Consider the following 19131-nt stretch of genomic DNA (forward strand, 5'->3'; position numbering starts at 1 on the left):
CGTTTTGGCACATGACGGTCGATTAGGTAGTTAAGAATATTAGAAAACGTCATCGCTGCTTCGTTCGCGTCGTCATTGTTAATATTTTCGTCCCAGTTTATATCCAACAGCGTGCTAACGATGCTGTCGTAGTCAGCGTTTTTAAAATCGTAGACGATAGAGCTTGAGACGTCTTCAAAACTCACTCCTAGGTTACCAGCGAGTACAAGATGTAGTGGGGGATGATGGCGCACATGCTGGACTAAAGGTGTCGGAGCGGCGCAGCAGTACGGAGCGTAGTCCCGGGCACTTACAAAGCAGAGGTCCAATGTACGTCCGTTCTCGTTGATGATATTATTAATTTGCCGAAGAGTTGCGCTACTGTAGTTGTCCAAGATACAACTGGCATTGTTGATAAGCACAGAATTTTCGATATCCAATCGTAGAAATCCATTACTTGCTGGGCACCAGGTCAAGCCAGGTAAGTTAAAGTCGCCCAGTATAACAATATCATCAGATGGGGCAGCGATCGAGGTGATGAAAGAAACGGAGGAAAGATGTACATCGATCAGGCTGTAATCACGAATTCGGTCAGGTGGAAAATACACGACACACAGGAAGAGATTGCGATCGGCAAGTTTCACTGATATCCACACTTGCTCGGAGCTCTCCCACCGCTCATCGTTGATCACTCGGGCTTTTATACCATGGCGAACGGCGATGAGTACACCACCACCTGATGTCTTGCGGCTGTTGAGGGGATTGCGATCACAGCGGAAGACATCAAATGTTGAACCAAACACCTGCTGAGACAGAGTACGGTTGTTGAGCCACGTCTCGGTTAAGGCGATGACGTCATAACAGCAGCCCGTGGTCGCGAGCAAATAGCTGTCCGTTGATGAATTTAAGCCACCAACATTCTGGTAGTAAATCTCGATGTTATTGGATGACGGATCAGGTTCTGCAGAGGGCGAATCAACTGCATCGCGCTCCAGAATGCAGCGATCATCATCGGCGACAGAAATAGTTGACATCTCGTCACAAGATGTTAGAGCAAAAGGCAAATTACTGGAAGCGAAGAATACATCAGCGCTTGAAGTGTTCGGATCAGATGTATACTTGCCATTTGTGGCGGGTTGGAAGACCCTTTCACCCATCCCACACACAGGACCGGGACGACTGATGATCGCTGGCTGCAATTGCTCGACTGTGGCGGGGGGCTCGAGGGCTTCCATAGTGCCAACTGCGGTGCGTCCCAGTATGCGTTGAACCCCGATGGAGCGATGCGGAGAGCAGGAACGGGACGGTAGTAGCTTACGGCGAGTGTTGGACGATGAACTAGAAGCGTGAATCGGTTTAACCGTTGTATCGTTACAATTTGTATAATACTTGCCGAGAAAGGCGGCTTGGAAGACCCCTTCTCCACCCACACATACAGGACCGGGACGACTGCTGAACGCTGGCTGCAAGGGCTCGACTGTAGCGGGGGGATCGAGGGCTTCCATTGTATCAACTGCATTGCGTCCCAGTATGCGATCAGCGTCGACACTCCTTCACAATGGCGGTGTAGCTTGGTATAGTGGCATTGCCAATCGTTGCGGAGTCCTCTGTAGGGTTGATGGGCCGGGTTGACTTAGCGGAATACATGCGGCTTCCGAAGGCGTAGGAAAATCAGTCGTTGGGCACCAAATGTTCTGGGTACGGCTATCCTCAAATTCCCTGAACAATATGCCTTGCGGCCATGTTTCAGGGTTAAGAGCTGCTTCACGGTACTTTGGGTGAACTCCAACTTTGAAAGATATGAAGTTCAGAGTACTGACGTCTATGCCTTTTTTAACAAGCGGAATGACCTTTATTTCCTCGTTGCAGTTTAGCCCTTCTTTGGACATTTTTTCGACTGTCTCCTTGCTAACGCTGGGATGAAAGCGGGAAAGATACATCCAGAGCAACGGAGTGGGAGGAGGAACCGTGAGAATGTTGCTATTATCGACTAGCTTTCGACCGCCGACAAGAATACTGCTCGGATCAGGACCATCCTCGCGACGACGTTTCTGAGGTGGTCGAGATGTACCGGAATTTGGCCGGACTGGAGTGGCTGTTGAAACCTTTCTGGCGAGGTGCGAAATTTGCTGGTTATTTTTTGATAACTCTGCCTTTAGTTCAGCACAGACGTCATCCGTTTTCCCAGCGATAGCAGCGATAACACATCCAAGCGAGGAAACGGTGTCGCGAAAGCGAGCAAACTTCATCAACTTGACACATTCATTGCACATCCAAAATAAATTTGGATTTTCGGCAAGTTTTTTCAAGAACGGCTTGTTGAGTTGTTTACCGCACTGCATATGCACCACATTTTTGCAAAATCCCATGCACTCGATAAAGTCATCGTCCGATTTGACGGTTTTCGCGCAGTGATCGCATGCACTTGTCATAATGCCGATTTTCTACCCGCCCTAGATCCGACTTTTCGTTTTCGTCTCACTGTGCGCCAAGTTATGGTGGGAAATACTTTCCTCTACTCGCGTGCAGATGGCGAAATGAGCGCGTGAATTTTTTGTGGGTAATTACACACAGGTCCGGTGATGTAAACAATCTCGATTTTCACTGGACTTTTTCACGACACAAAACAAAATTTGTAGAAAACACTTTAAAACTTCACAATACCAAGGGCGCAAACAAAATTTAAGATCGACTGATACGATAAACGACGATTAAACGGCACAAATCACGTCAAATATTAAAAAAATAACTGGAGCGATCAACACAAACAACTAATCGGTGAAAATACACTGAACCAAAAGTGCCACATTTTCAAAAGCACCATTCAGCTAAGCCGATGGCTTTTCCGGCAGGTATTTTGCATGAATTGAATCGTGATGATCTAATAAATCGACTGATATTCTTCTTTTAGAGTTTTGAAAAGGTTTAAATGGATAATCTGGTGGCAAAGCTGAGCACAATTTTTCTTACGCACACTACCAAGCCTTGAGGTAACTTGAGCCTTAATATAGGAGGGCCATATCTACATTCTCGAGTAGGTATTGACATGTTCCCTATGATTGTTAGAAACTAAGTTAACAAATAAACCATCAAAACCCCTGATGGGATATTGTACGATTTAAACCAACACTATGTTTTTGTGAACATCGCAGGAGTTCCTGTTCAGGTTGAGATTCTTTCTTTGACCTTTGTGAACCTTTTACAAACTTTGTGCGAAGCGTTCAAAATATCTATGAGCCAACACATGGACTAACTATGTTCCATGGTTTTCCTGAAAATTAGCACGGAGCCAAACTTTCAATAGCTTATGCGATCAATTTTGCTGTTGTTAATTTGCTCAAGCAGCCCAAATGGATCTTTGGAAGAACGTACAACCCAAAGAAGATTAGTCGCTTCATATGCCGCTACCATTTAGTAAATACCCTTAAAGCCAAATCACCAAGTCTTCTGCGAGAAGATTCCGGTTTAGTAAGGGGTTACGATCAGAGCTTAAAAAAATTGACATCCCTGCGTGAACTTGAAAGAAAACGAAATTCAATTCATGCCCGCTGCGATGAATGAAATTTTTGGTTCGTTTCCCTCGTCATTCGTTCTACCGACGCAGCGCATTCAGGTTAGGACATGTTCGGTTTCAGAAGCAAAACGAATTTTGTTTCTATGCTAGCTCTGAGAGGGGTTGAGCAAAAGTGCACCAGATATAGATTACGCAGTTCACTTATGCTCGAAAATGTAGAAGATGCTAACTTCTGCCTTCCAACTGTCGACATAATTTTTTTTTCCAATTCGTTTATTTGATAAGGCAGGTTTGCGTTAGCTTAAAGGTGCCAATTTTTTTTTGTTTTACATTTTAAATTACTTAAAACTAGGGGATTACATATTGATTAGCTATACATATACACAAGGGGGTAATATAATTTTCGTAAGATTAGGGGGTCATTTAGTTTTTATGGCAATATGGTTTGACATTTTTAGTAATGAGATTATTGGAGCAAATAATGTTTAACTAAGGGGGAAAATTTATACGACTATCTTAAAAGTAGAAATAATTAGAGGGCGTGATTAAATTTTGTAAAGATTCGGAGACATTAATTAGGGTTATTTTATGTGGTAGTAGAGTTGGGCATTTTCAACGAGATCATATAATATAATAGTTAAAACTAGAAAAGGCAAGAAGAGCTAAATGCTTCATGAAGACATTTGGGGTGGGGGGGGTGAAGGGGTGTTACTTCTGTGTATAAGAGTCAGGGGAAGTAGGGTGGACAAACATGGCAGGGGGAGAACATTATTTCAGTTTCAGACTTCGGGAGATCAACGGATGGATTACAGAATCAGGGTGGCCTTCATCAGGAAGAATCATGTACTGGGACGCCGGGTGGTCGTTCTTAAGATGAAAGGGGTTTCTCCAGACGATTTCGTAGTGCGGCTCAGATGTTGATCGGCTACATTTCGAGTTGTGCGTGTGATGTTCGTGCTTTAGGTCCCGTGTTTGTTGGCTCATTCGACAGGGATGTTTTGTGTCGCCTTGGAGTCGCATCAAACCATCGTGGGTGTATGGTACAGGTGGAAGAGAGCGCTTCTGAGAATGATAAGGAAAAAGGGGCAGTTAAAGTTGGATATTGATGGTTTTTATGAAGGTGTATATAAGGGACATATAGAGGACATCGCGGCTTGCCAACACATCTCGAACCGGGACGTTGGGTGGTCTTCCTCGGGCCCGGAGGGTGTCCATAAGCCGAGACCTGGCGAAACTGTACTCGGTGCACGCCCAGACTATGTGCTCTATATCGTGATAACCGTCGCCACAAGCGCAGCTACCACTCTCCACGAGCCCAATACGTCGGAGATGTGCATCCAGCGTGTAATGGTTCGCCATGAGTCGAGACATCACACGAATGAAGTCACGACCCACATCCATCCCCTTGAACCAAGGTTTCGTCGATACCTTAGGGGCTATCGAATGTAGCCACCTTCCTAGCTCCCCATTGCTCCACGAGGTTTGCCAACTTTCGAGGGTTCTCTGATGAGTAATACTGAAAAATTCGTGGAAGCAAATTGGTCTTTCAAAAACGTCACCTTCAATGGCACCCACCTTAGCTAAGGAGTCCGCCTTCTCATTGCCCGGAATGGAGCAATGAGAAGGGACCCACACCAAGGTAATCTGGATAGATTTGTCAGATAAAGCACTCAGTAGCTCCCGTATATTCCCCAAAAAATACGAGGAATGCTTTCCATGTTTCATCGAGCGAATAGCGTCAATAGAACTCAGACTATCCGAGACGATGAAGTAATGATCTGCGGGTAATGTGTCAATGACTCCAAGGGTATACTGAATAGCAGCTAGTTCTGCGGCGTAAACTGAAGCAGGGTCACTGAGTTTGTAGGAGGCGGTGAACTTTTGATTGAAAATACCGAAGCCAGTGGACCCTTCGAGGTTTGATCCGTCAGTATAAAACATCTTAGAACAGTCGACTTCTCGGAATTTATTATAAAAAATATTTGGAACCACTTGTGGGCGTATGTGGTCCGGAATTCCACTAATCTCATCTTTCATGGATGTGTCGAAGAAAACAGTAGATTCAGAAGTATTTATGAAATGCACACGGTTGGGATTGTAAGAAGAAGGGTTAATATTCTGCGCCATGTAGTCAAAGTACAGGGACATAAAACGGGTCTGAGAATTGAGCTCAACAAGCCTTTCGAAATTTTCAATCACCAACGGGTTCAAGATATCGCATCGAATGAGCAATCGATGTGAGAGTTCCCAAAATCGATTTTTCAGCGGGAGAACGCCCGACAGGACTTGGAGACTCATCGTATGGGTCGACTGCATGCACCCTAAGGCGATACGCAAACAACGATACTGAATTCTTTCGAGTTTGATGAAATGTATGTTCGCGGCGGATCGAAAGCAGAAGCATCCGTATTCCAGTACCGACAGTATCGTTGTTTGATACAACCTAATTAGGTCTCCTGGGTGGGCACCCCACCACGTTCCGGTTATTGTACGAAGAAAGTTGATCCTTTGTTGGCATTTCTGTTTCAGATACCGAATATGGCATCCCCAAGTACCTTTCGAGTCGAACCAGACCCCTAGATATTTTACTGTGAAGACCTGAGCTATAGTTTGGCCCATTAATAGAAGCTGTAGTTGTGCTGGTTCACGCTTCCTAGAAAATACAACTAGCTCAGTTTTCTCCGTGGAGAATTCGATACCCAGCTTAATAGCCCATGCAGACAAATTGTCCAAGGTATTCTGTAATGGTCCTTGTAGATCGACAGCTTTGGGTCCCGTAACAGACACCACGCCATCGTCTGCAAGTTGTCTTAACGTGCAGGAATTGTCAAGACATTCATCAATGTCGTTGACGTAGAAATTGTATAACAGGGGGCTTAGACATGAGCCCTGGGGAAGGCCCATGTAGCTAAATCGTGATGTCGATAAGTCACCATGCGAAAAATGCATGTACTTTTCCGACAACAAGTTTAGTAAAAAGTTGTTTAAAGTCGCTGAAAGACCATGCTGGTGCAGCTTCTCTGAAAGAATGCTGATAGAAACTGAATCAAAAGCCCCCTTTATATCTAGGAACACTGATGCCATCTGCTCTTTACTAGCATAGGCCATTTGAATTTCGGTTGAGAGCAACGCAAGACAATCGTTCGTCCCTTTGCCTTTGCGGAAGCCAAATTGTGTATCTGACAGTAAGCCATTTGTTTCGACCCAATTGTCGAGCCGAAACAGGATCATTTTCTCGAACAACTTCCGGATACAGGACAGCATTGCAATCGGACGATACGAATTGTGGTCGGAGGCTGATTTTCCTGGTTTTTGGATGGCGATGACCCTCACCTGTCTCCAGTCATGTGGGACAATGTTACCCTCAAGAAACCTATTAAATAAATTCAACAAGCGTCTTTTGGCAGAGTCTGGCAGATTCTTCAACAAGTTGAATTTGATTCTGTCTGGCCCTGGAGCTTTATTGTTACACGACAAGAGAGCAAGTGAGAACTCCACCATCGAAAAAGGTGTTTCGTTCGCGTTGTCGTGACGGGACGCGGCGCGGTAGATCTTCTGTGCCGGGGCGGAATCCGGACAAACCTTCTTGGCGAAATCGAATATCCAACGGTTTGAATATTCCACGCTCTCATTAGTACTGTTTCGATTTCGCATACGTTGGGCTGTTCCCCAAAGAGTGCTCATCGATGTTTCTCTCGTTAATCCGTCGACGAACCGGCGCCAATAACCGCGTTTTTTGGCTTTCATCAAACTCTTCATTCGCTTGTCTAACGTCGCGTGCTGTCGAAAACTAGCGGGTAACCCGTCGTTCCGGAAGGTCTTAAACGCGGCGGCCTTCTCTGCGTACACGTCTGAGCACTCTTTGTCCCACCAGGGATTGGGAGAACGTTTTTGTATGTTCGCGCCGGGTACTGGCTTAGTCTGAGCTTGATTCGCGCTGTCGAGAATCAAGCCAGCCAAAAAGCTGTACTCTTCCTCCGGAGGAAGTTCTTGAGTAGATTCGATGTTGTCGGATATCGCGGCAGCATAGCTCTTCCAATCGATATTTCGTGTCATACGAAATATTGATTGTTTCCAATGGCCTTGAGCCGTTATTGATTGAGACTACGATCGGCAGATGGTCGCTACCGTGGGGATCAGGGATTACCTTCCACGCGCATTCTAACTTTAGCGAGGTCGAGCAAAGGGATAAATCTAATGCGCTTGGGCGCGCAGGTGGGGGAGGAATCCGTGTCATTTCACCCGTGTTTAGAATTGTCATGTTGAAGTTGTCGCAAATATTGTGAATTAAAGAGGAACGGTTATCATCATAAAGGCAACCCCATTCCGTACCGTGAGAGTTAAAGTCGCCTAAAACTAGTCGCGGTGCAGGCAGGGATTCTATGATGTCATGTAGCCGGCGATGCCCAATCGCGGTGTTGGGGGGAATATATATGGAAGCTATGCAAAGATCTTTGCCTTTGGTTGTTACTTGACAAGCGACAACTTCAATACCTGTTATCGAGGGAAGGTTAATTCTGTAGAAGGAATAGCACTTTTTGATCCCCAAAAGCACTCCTCCATAGGGGGTGTCTCGATCCAGGCGAATAATATTAAAGTCGTGGAAGTTGAGATCTATGTCGGAAGTTAACCAAGTTTCACATAATGCAAATGCATCACAACTCAAATTATTTATTAAATTTTTGAAGGAATCGATTTTCGGGATGATACTTCTGCAATTCCACTGTAGAACAGTGATCAAATCCGTGACCTCGTTCGATGAGTTAGCCATCGAAGTATACAATCGCTGAAAGGAGGGGCCATTTAGCAGTCAACTGCTTCAAAAATGTTCTTACTGTAGGGAGAAAAGCTAACAACAGACTTTTTTTTTTTTTATTCAAATCGTTTATTTGATAAGGCACGTTGCGTTAGCTTAAAGGTGCCAATTTTGTTTTGTTTTACATTTTAAATTGCTTAAAACTACGGGATTACATATTGATTTTTTTTAAAATGAAACTAATGCGATTTTATAGCTATCTTATATATCTACACAAGGGGATAATATTGTTTTCGTAAGATTAGGGGGGTCATTTAGTTTTTGTGGCAATATGGTTTGACATTTTTATCAGTGAGATTATTGGAGCAAATAATGTTTAATTAAGGGGGACAATTTTTTACGACTAACTTAAAACTAGGCATAACTAGAGGGCATGATTGAATTTTGTAAAGATTCGTAATTATAGTTATTTTTGTGGGTAGTAGAGTTGGGCAATTTCAACGAGATTATATAATATAATAGTTAAAACTAGAAGAGACAAGAAGAGCTAAATGCTTCGTGATGATATTGGGGGGGGGGGGTAGGGGTGTTACTTCTGGGTATAAGAGTCAGGGGAGGGAGGGTAGACAAAGATGGCAGGGAGAGAAAATTATTTCAGTTTCAGGCATCGTGAGATCAACGGATGGATTACAAACTCGGGTGGCCTTCATCAGGGGAATCATGTACTGGGACGCCGGGTGGTCCTCCTCAAGATGGCAGGGGTTTTTCCAGACGATTTCGTAGTACGGCTCAGATGTGGATCGGCTACATTTCGAGTTAAGCGTGTTATGTTCGTGCCGTAGGTCCCGTGTTTGTTGGCTCATTCGATACAGATGGTTTGATACAGGTGGAAGAGCGTTCTGAGAATGATAAGGAGATAACAAGGGGCAGTTAGACTTGTATATTGATGGTTTTCACAAAGGTGTATATAAGGGACATATAGAGAACGTCGCGGCTTGCCAGCACATCTCGAACCGGGACGTTGGTTGGTCTTCCTCGGGCCTGCAGGGTATCCATTAGCCGAGACCTAGCGGAACTGTACTCGGTGCACGCCCAGACAATGTGCTCGATGTCGTGATAGCCGTCGCCACAAGCGCAGATACCACTATCCACGAGCCCAATACGCCGGAGATGTGCATCCAGCGTGTAATGGTTTGCCATGAGTCGGGACATCACACGAATGAAGTCACGACCCACATCCATCCCCTTGAACCAAGGTTTCGTCGATACCTTAGGGATTATCGAATGTAGCCACCTTCCCAGCTCTCCACTGCTCCACGAAGTTTGCCAACTTTCGAGGGTTCTCTGATGAGTAATACTGAAAAATTCGCTGAAGCAAATTGGTCTTTCGTAAACGTCTCCTTCTAAGGCACCCACCTTAGCTAAGGAGTCTGCCTTCTCATTGCCCGGAATGGAGCAATGAGAAGGGACCCATACCAAGGTAATCTGGAAAGAGTTGTCAGATAAAGCACTCAGTAGCTCCCGTATTTTCCCCAAAAAATACGAAGAGTGCTTGCCTTGTTTCATCGAGCGAATAGCGTCAATGGAACTGAGGCTATCCGAAACGATGAAGTAATGGTCTGCGGGTAATGTTTCAATGACTCCAAGGGTATACTGAATGGCAGCTAGTTCTGCGGCGTAAACTGAAGCAGGGTCACTGAGTTTGTAGGAGGCGGTGAACTTTTGATTGAAAATACCGAAGCCAGTGGACCCTTCGAGGTTTGATCCGTCAGTATAAAACATCTTAGAACAGTCGACTTCTCGGAATTTATTATAAAAAATATTTGGAACCACTTGTGGGCGTATGTGGTCCGGAATTCCAATAATCTCATCTTTCATGGATGTGTCGAAGAAAACAGTAGATTCAGAAGTATTTATGAAATGCACACGGTTGGGATTGTAAGAAGAAGGGTTAATATTCTGCGCCATGTAGTCAAAGTACAGGGACATGAAACGGGTCTGAGAATTGAGCTCAACAAGCCTTTCGAAATTTTCAATCACCAACGGGTTCAAGATATCGCATCGAATGAGCAATCGATATGAGAGTTCCCAAAATCGATTTTTCAACGGGAGAACGCCCGACAGCACTTCGAGACTCATCGTATGGGTCGACTGCATGCACCCTAAGGCGATACGCAAACAACGATACTGAATTCTTTCGAGTTTGATGAAATGTATGTTCGCGGCGGAGCGAAAGCAGAAGCATCCGTATTCCATTACCGACAGTATCGTTGTTTGATACAACCTAATTAGGTCTCCTGGGTGGGCACCCCACCATGTTCCGGTTATTGTACGAAGAAAGTTGATCCTTTGTTGGCATTTCTGTTTCAGATACCGAATATGGCATCCCCAAGTACCTTTCGAGTCGAACCAGACCCCTTTTTAAATTTTTAATGCCGTTTCCGGCAATCAAAAAAGAGCGTTTTAGTTAGCCAAATAAATTGCCCCGAAGGCATACTTTATTACGCCAAACCTGCTCTATCAAAAAGGTGACAACAGACTTTTAATAGGATCAGTTATATTGAAAGTTTTTATTATCCAGTCCACAATGTCCGAGAGTTTGATAATTCCAGTGCCGCGATTATTCTCGAACTGAAACAGAGGAACACTTGGGATTTTTGATGTTCCGGGAAGTGCTGGGAACTCCTTCTCTGAGTTTAATCCTCCGAGACCAGGAGCTAATTGCTTCGGTTTGGTTGCAACACTTCCAATAGATGTGACTTTCTGAGTCCCGTCAAGGGATACCTTCTGGCCTTTACAACGAACTTTAGGAGAGGAAATGTTCCTCCTCTTCCTATAACTTCTAGGCGCCCTAGTAGATGTTCCCTCTTGTGGGTCATCAGCCTCGCCCTCGTTAGGAGGCAAGTGAGCATAGATGTTTGTTGAGGTTGGTGGTGTAGCTTTCTTTAGCATTTCTGCGAAAGAACGTTCGGATCGTCCCGCAAGGGAACGTTTTAGTTTATCCCCGCGTAGTTTGTACGCGGGACATGCCGAGATATCATGCAGATTCTCTGCACAGTAAGGACACTTCTCAGCATTCTTACTGCACGAATCATCTAGATGATTCTCCCCGCATTTTCCACAGCGGGCCTTATTGCTACAATGGGTGGCTGTGTGACCCAATTGTTTACACTTTGTGCAATTCATGACCCGCGGCACAAACAGACGCACAGGTAGACGAACCTTGTGCAAGAGGACGTAATTTGGCAAAGCGGTACCAGCGAAGGTCAACCGATAAGAGTTTGATTGGGGGTACGTTTTTGAACCATCCCCCGCAACTACTACTGAGTGCAAACGCTTGCACTCGAGTATTTTCACTGGCTGAAGTATGCGGTCTCTAAAACGGCCAACCCCGTACTGCAGCAGATCCTCGCATGTCAAACTGTCATCGGTGACAACGCCTTCAGACTGTACTTTTACAGCTGGAATATACACGTGAAAGTCCTTCGTAAAGTGCTCGCAGCAAGCAATATCGTTTGCCTGCTTTGAGTTAGTCAGCACGACCCTCAGCCTGTCTGAGCGGACCTTTTTTATTTCGGTCACAGCCGAGAACCGTTCCGTCAGGTCTTTTGAAATCTGTAATAGATTCAGCGATTTTGTTTTGGGCCGAAAGAAGACCACAAAGGGACCGGTCGAGAGCTCTGGATATTGTTTGGGTCGGGGGAGAGCCTTAGGAGTCGACTCGATCTCCATTTGGCCATCCGGGGAGGAAGCCATCGACACCGTCAATGCACGGGGTCAGCACCCGCGCAGACGGGAAAAAGCCGTAAATGTATCAAAAAGGTAGATTTCACTTATCTGTATACTCGTTTCCCACGACGCACCAGTCCAGCTTAAATAGCTGGTTATTGTTCAATCCTCGCTTTACGAACAAAAGGTTGAGGAATGTGGCCTAACGGTTAACACACGCACAAAAGAATAAAAGTCCAAACCTCGAAGAGGCAGAGAATGGCAAAATAACCTTGAACGCGGATTACTGCACTGTTCTTTTTCCAACAGACCGAAAACAAAACACTTCTATCTCGATCGAGCGATGCGTAGAGACTGACTGTCGACATAATATCAAATGAATGGTTTGGTTGGTGAATGAATTTATATTTCCTCTGCACTCAAGCATTCGATTCTGCATGAAATTTCAGTCAGGTGGAAATTGAATGAATGAGGGAGGCGTTGAATCTGAGTGTCGGTTTCGGTAAATGCAAGCAGAAATAGGTAACTGATTTTGAAATTTCGTACAATAAGTTAAAATATCGATCAAAAAATAATTATTCGCAATCAGAAAACGATGGTTTGAGCTTGCTAGGCGTGAGCTGATCATCAAAACTAACGAATATACTGCCAGAGCAGAGGGCTAGATCTAACGCGTGTCTTCTTTAAAATCGTGCTTATACAAAGTTACATAGAGTATATACGCATTACATACACATTCTATTTGACGGACATCCGGGCCTTTGAAAGTGTTTCAAATGAGATCGATCCATTAAACCCCATTACCATGACCCGGCAGTTCCCATATAAAAACCATATTCTGGTGCATTTATGAATTATTGACGGTTTTATGACATTTTGAAGGTGGTGGAACTTGGGCACTGGCCATATTTACCGTTTTTTTTAGGAGGTTGTATGGTTTTGGAGCACATAAGAATTTACTTGTGATACAGGTCTATTTCTGGTACAATAAGGCACATCGCTTTTAAAATGCTCAGAGGAGTATCATTCATGGTGTGACAAAGTTACCAAACAATGGACGCATTAGCTGTTTATGCTATCGAGTCAGATTGACTTTGACTGCATACATTTTGCGAGTTAAGAATATAAGACATACGTCAGCTGGACTATTCGTAAGCATGAATGCACGAGTCATTTCAAGTGGCAAAACCTATTTTTAATTCAGGCGTCGCCGGTTTTAGTTCAGAATTACTCTTATGAGCTTTTCCTTCGAACTCAATTGCAGTTTTCGCACCGTTTTGTTGGATGTCTTCAAAAACATTTGATTAGTTTTGAAAAAAATCTATCAATTTTTTTCCAAATTAAAAATAATAGATTTAAATAATTTTACACATTCATTGGAATAATCTTTTGCTATATATGTTTTTATAACAATATTTCTAATTATTCTCTGGATTCTAATGGATTTCCATATATTTTTTCGTATTTCAGTGAACACCCGTTTTTATCAGCCCCTTGATGAATTTTAGGCTGATAAAACGATGACATTACATTTTTCTTTCTTTTTAATAAACCGAAGCTCTTAAATTATTCTTTTTCAGTCCCTAGATATAGCCTAATAACCCTTTCTGATTATTTAGTTTAAATTTCCCTTATGGGAGTCTGACAGTGCCAAATTTAAACAAAATTAAATTTTTTATTTTTGTATATTTTGGGATCTCTAAGATAAGAAAAATATGCTCAAGAAAGGATTTACTCGAATTCAACTGCTAGAGCCAACTATCCATTTTTATATGAGGCTGACAAAATCGGGGGTAGATAAAATCGGGTTTTCACTGTACTAAATTTAAGAAGGCAGATATTTTTCTCTAACTCATAAAACTAGTAGCAATATGCAAATTATGAAATTTTTACAAGTAATGTTCATTAGTTCAAATCATTATATCTCCCTTTTAAACTAGAACGATGCCCGCATGAACGAATTGGTTTAGCAATTTTTTCCCTTTGTTCTTAACGCGTGGCTCTCAAATCAAAAGACAAGAGGTAATTTTCGTTTTCGCACCAGCAAACCAGGGGTTCTATTCTTACCGTCACGTCACTTAGTGACCAGAAAGATATTTTTTCCAGTCAATAATAGACGTAACTGTGTGAATAGGGCCCCAGAGCTCGGGACCAACCAGTTGCTTTAGTCCTAGCTAAATTAGCTAAATATAGCATAGTGCAGTTGCTTTAGGTTTTCATCTACGTTGTGTGATTAATCGTCTGGTTGGCCCCAAGTTAGTGTCAGTTGCTGATGAATAGACAGTACAGTAGAACACGAAAATCCAACTTTTCTAAAATGATATTTTTAGTTTTCCATCTTTCATTCTTGAGATTCATGTTGCAAAGTCGCAGTGTCATAGAGTCTGTGTAGGTCTATGGATTCCAAAAAAAAAATCAGCTATAGAACTGAGCCGATGAAAACGCATCCTTAGCGGTTCATGTCAACCATTCCTACCTTAGATCATTGGCCTCCCACATTTAATCTCTTACCTATCATTTCTCATCGCGAACATCTCACATCTCATTCTACAGCTTTCAACTCTCTTCTAGTAGCTTATCAGTTTATTCTGCATTACGGTGGATCGCTTATTCGAACGAATGTGATTTGTATTCTCAATAACGACAGCAAAAGCAAACGCGAGTCAGATTCAACCAAACCGCATTCGTTCGAAAAATAAATCCGTGTAGTGCAGAATAAGGCTGTATATCTTACATCTTAATTTTTATCATAACCTCTAATCTCTAACTTTTCCACTGTCATTTCTCATAGCCCATTTTTGTTTTTAGAATATTTTCCTCACTACTAAGAATTTATCTCTGACTTGTCATTTAATTTTCCATTTCTCATGCTTCATTTCCTACTACAGGTCCTTCCTTCTCTCAGTTCTCTCCTCTCATTTTTCACTTATTCATTTTTTAAATTTCGTTACTCACATTTCATCTCACACCTATCAGCTCATTCTTCTTACATTTCATATCTTATCTCAGAACTTGTCGAATATGTAACAAAACTTGGACGAAAATTAAATGTACTTGCCATCAGATCTATCCGGGTGATCTCCCTAGGGAGCATTTCGATTTCGCTTTGATTTTACCGGATATCGCCCAGGATATCATTCGTGACCATTTGTTTGTTAATAAAATCTCTGTGTGGCTAATAGACCTTTCTCGTCAAAAATTTTTATATGATAGGATGCTTCCTTTTTTATCCCCAATTCGTTACTTCCTATTGCCGCGATGATTTGGTACCTCTAACTATTGAAAAAAAATCAAAAATAGTGCAAGCTGCTCATTTAACCCCATATTCTGAATACCTATCTTGCCTTGTTTCCCTGTATTTTTTCACCATTTGGATGAATTTCCTGTGGAGAATACTAAAAGGATGCCAGATCTGCATATATATTAGTAAATCTGTAGATTTTGCGTTTTCACTGCAGATCTTTTGCAGATTACAAATATTTAGCAGAACAAAGCCTATGCCAGCCAATTTATACACCAACCTTCAACATTTTTGATCATTTAAATTATATACATACTACATTTCTACGTCGCATTTATTGAAGATTTTTGTAGCAATCTGCAGACTTTTATATTTTTACTGCAGGCTATTGTTTAAATAGACCTGGCATCACTGATGCTGAAATGATTCATTCATATACCTGTCAAAAATATAGAGCATTGTGTGAAAATGTATAACCTCACTTTTCTGACAGTTCGGTGTGCTTGTTTACCTAAGATTTGTTTACACGGACTTTTAAAATTTACATTACTTGAATACTTTCGATGCTCTTTGAAAGAATATCAACTCAAGAGGGATGAGGATTGGAACAATGGTAACCTGGTTCATACATTGACCAATCGGCGCTGGATGTAAAACCCGGTGGCATATGCTGAATCGAAAGATCAAGCATTGGGCTATAAAATGATTGCTTTCTGGATGATGGATCCTTATCCTATTTGTACACATTTGTTTGTTTGCTCGTGGGTTAATTCCTAACAAGATGATCCGATTGATTATTCATTTTTAGGTGGTGAAGTTTACCTGAACTTTATAGGTAACGAATTCGGTCGATGATAAGTTGTTGAAATGATTTTGATCGTTCAATGCTCATATCGAAGAACGTTTCCATTGGTCAGAATGCCTACCAGCGTATGGAACAATAATTTATTATTCGGTTTCAAGTTCCATTACAGTAAAAGTTTCGTCGATTATCGCATTGTCGTTGATTTAGCCGGAATATGCAAAATAGCGCTCGGCACTGACGACAAGGAGTAAGAAGGATTTGATTGGAGTGATAATAATGCAGAGCATTATATATTCTGGTAGAATATCAGGGAGGAGAAATTATATGTAAATTTATATTATATCCCGAGTTGCATTAATTTTGGCACCGCAATAAAGCTATCTGCAACTGCTGTCTTGTTCAAATTGGCACGAAATAACTAGGCATCGAATGATAGATTTCATAGTCAATTTATTTACTTTTTCTGAAGGATAAGTAATTAGTATGTTGTGAATATGTGTGTCGCCGGTGCCGTGTGTTATGATGGTACCGGACGGAACCGTTGGTCAGATCTGTCTTAACGCTCTCTACTTAGCGCAGGATACGCGAAACCGCTGCTAGCTTTCGAAAGAAAATTCCTAGCTGCTGCTACTCTATCAGTCTCTCTCTCTCTCTCTCGACTGAGGACTACAATTTCGGTCGATTAAATTATGCTATGAAAATTGTACTTCCTGGAATTTCATCTAACGAGATCAATTCATTGTGAGGAATTTCGCTGCGTTTTAATATTGCTTGCCTCTGTAGGTGACGATGTGTGTGGATTCACTTCGGCAGCCAGCTCTTATGTTTTGGGTAATTTTGCTATCTTATTCTGCTGAATAAATCATCTGCCTAAAGCCTCTACGTTATACTACGGTCACTTTAAAAACGCCCTGCTATTTAATCTTGTAGCTCTCGGCAAGTCAGTCCTGGCACTCTCCTCGACTATTCCTGGCACTATACCGCTGACGTCGCACTAATCACGGTGATCAAACGTGGCGAGAGCGGCAGTGGTTTCGTCGGAATTGTTCACTCGACAAGCAGTAAGTGCAAGGACTCTGCTACTTATGCCTGAGCCCCTCATTGAAACCTTCGTCCTGCCGGAGTGTTAGCTTCGTCCGATACCGGAGCGTATTGTTGAACCGAAGCAGTCTGCTACTGGCGCTGCTTCCTTCGAATTGGAATCGCTGAATATTCCCGTTAGCCGAATGTCCAACGTGGCCGAAGGCAAACCGATTGCAGCAACACCACCAGCCGTAGCTGACATTTTAGCCTTCAATCCAAGTACCTGCCATTGGCATAGCGACAGACGAGTGCGGTGCAGGCTGGACATCGGTTGACTCGGTGCCGGACGGGGCGAAACAACTGCAACAGGAGCGGACCTAGTATGGGGTGTAAAGGTCATCAATTGCCATAGATCACCAAAATGCTCTGCGACTAACATTGTGAACAAAACAAACCAAATGAAATTGATCGCAACAACGATAAAATAATCTAAATTCTACCCAAACATTTGAAAAGGGTCACTGCCAAACGTATACCTTGAGAAAAAGGTAAAAGAAGTTTTGGTCGAATTCATTATAATTCTATTTAAAAATTTAATACTGTTTTATTTAGTTTGATTGCGCAAATTGTTTACATCAGACACTCCCCTTAATTCATTGTGTACGTATTTCACTACCTTTATAATCCTTTTGGAATCAGTTACAATAATCCTTTATAATCATTTTATAATAAGTGTATTGCTAGTTAGGACTTTTATATCAGCCGGGCCCTTTTATAATTTGTTATAAAATCATTATCAAAATTCTTCATAATCCATTGTTGCGTTATGTTTATGCACATGGTCAGATAGATAGTTTTTAACTGGGACGTGACGTGTGGATACGAAAAAACCTAATGTCAATTGCAGCCAGGGGGAGCTGTCAAATGCAGCCAAAGGGAACCGTCAAATGCAGTGAGGGGGAACTGTCAAATGTAGCCAGTCCATTTAAAATATGTGAGGAAGAAAGAGTGGCTATGCAAGACAAGAGATCAAATGAACAGAAAAAATGAAAAAGAAAACATCTATCCACAGGTTTTGTCCCAGGATTTTAATAGAGAACATGAGAATTCGATTTGTTTGCATTTGGCAGTAGGCCTTTTTCAAATGTTTGGCTAGAAATTCCTTACTTCTTCAATGAACCAAAAATCAAAATTACAGCTGAGCGACCTTGTTTGGAAAGTGTTAACATTTGGCAGCGAACCAAACCAAGTTTCTCATACTATGATCGAATCAACAAAAATTCCAAGACTATGTAAACAATCTCTCTGAACTGTCAAAAAAGTGAGGTTAAACATTATCATGCAATGTTCTCCACCGAGAGGTTCACTTTAGTTTGTTTACATAATCAATGAACTTTGTACCGCGACTCACCACTTCATTTGCCGCGTTGCCAGGAACTCAAGCAAAAATATACAAAACAGTGTTGCCCAAACACACATTTTGAATCCCACCATTCTTGCAAAGGTGAAAAAAATACTCAACATTCTTGCATTTTTTCAAATTTAAAAAAATCATTAAAAAATCACGATAGCTCCAAATAGTCTCATTTCAACGGCAATATTCTTAAAAATGTGTAGTCTTTTGAATAAAAATAAGAAAAAAGGGGGTTAGGTCGGACGAGAAAGGTCTATTCGGTCTACCAGATACTGATGACACAAGCTCGAAAGGAGAATTGAAGACTCCCATCTACGAAAGAGAGTTTCTCTATGTTTATTTTCTCTTCCGCGAATTACTCAGTCACCTTTCCGATTTCCCCGCAACTTTTTGAATAGTAATAACATTGGTCTTTCGAAATATACTGATAAAAGTTTACAAATTTTCATGGTTCTGCTGTAATAATCGAAAGAAAAAGCGAACAAAGAGAGGCTCTCATTTAAAGATTGGATCTAATGAAATGAAAGGTCTTAATTTTTGGATATTCGCGAAAAAATTATGGCACCTATACTCTCATTGCACTTCTCCAAACAGAAACGAATTCACCTACTTTTCTACCCCCTCGTTATCACCAACACACTAACTTAAATCTGTTTTACCCCTCTCCAAA

At 42.2% G+C, this 19131-nt stretch overlaps 2 protein-coding genes across 2 annotated transcripts in view; both read left to right on the top strand.

Moving 5' to 3' along the window:
- The window catches only part of LOC131694641 (uncharacterized), a 79062-nt gene that overhangs the window by 30699 nt on the left and 29232 nt on the right, over positions 1-19131 (top strand). The window lies entirely within an intron of this gene.
- Positions 1-19131, top strand: part of LOC131677179 (CLIP domain-containing serine protease B9-like) — a 32168-nt gene that overhangs the window by 12671 nt on the left and 366 nt on the right. The gene's annotated exons all lie outside the window — the stretch shown is intronic.

Source organism: Topomyia yanbarensis, chromosome 1, assembly GCF_030247195.1.
Source record: "Topomyia yanbarensis strain Yona2022 chromosome 1, ASM3024719v1, whole genome shotgun sequence".
Taxonomy (NCBI): domain Eukaryota; kingdom Metazoa; phylum Arthropoda; class Insecta; order Diptera; family Culicidae; genus Topomyia; species Topomyia yanbarensis.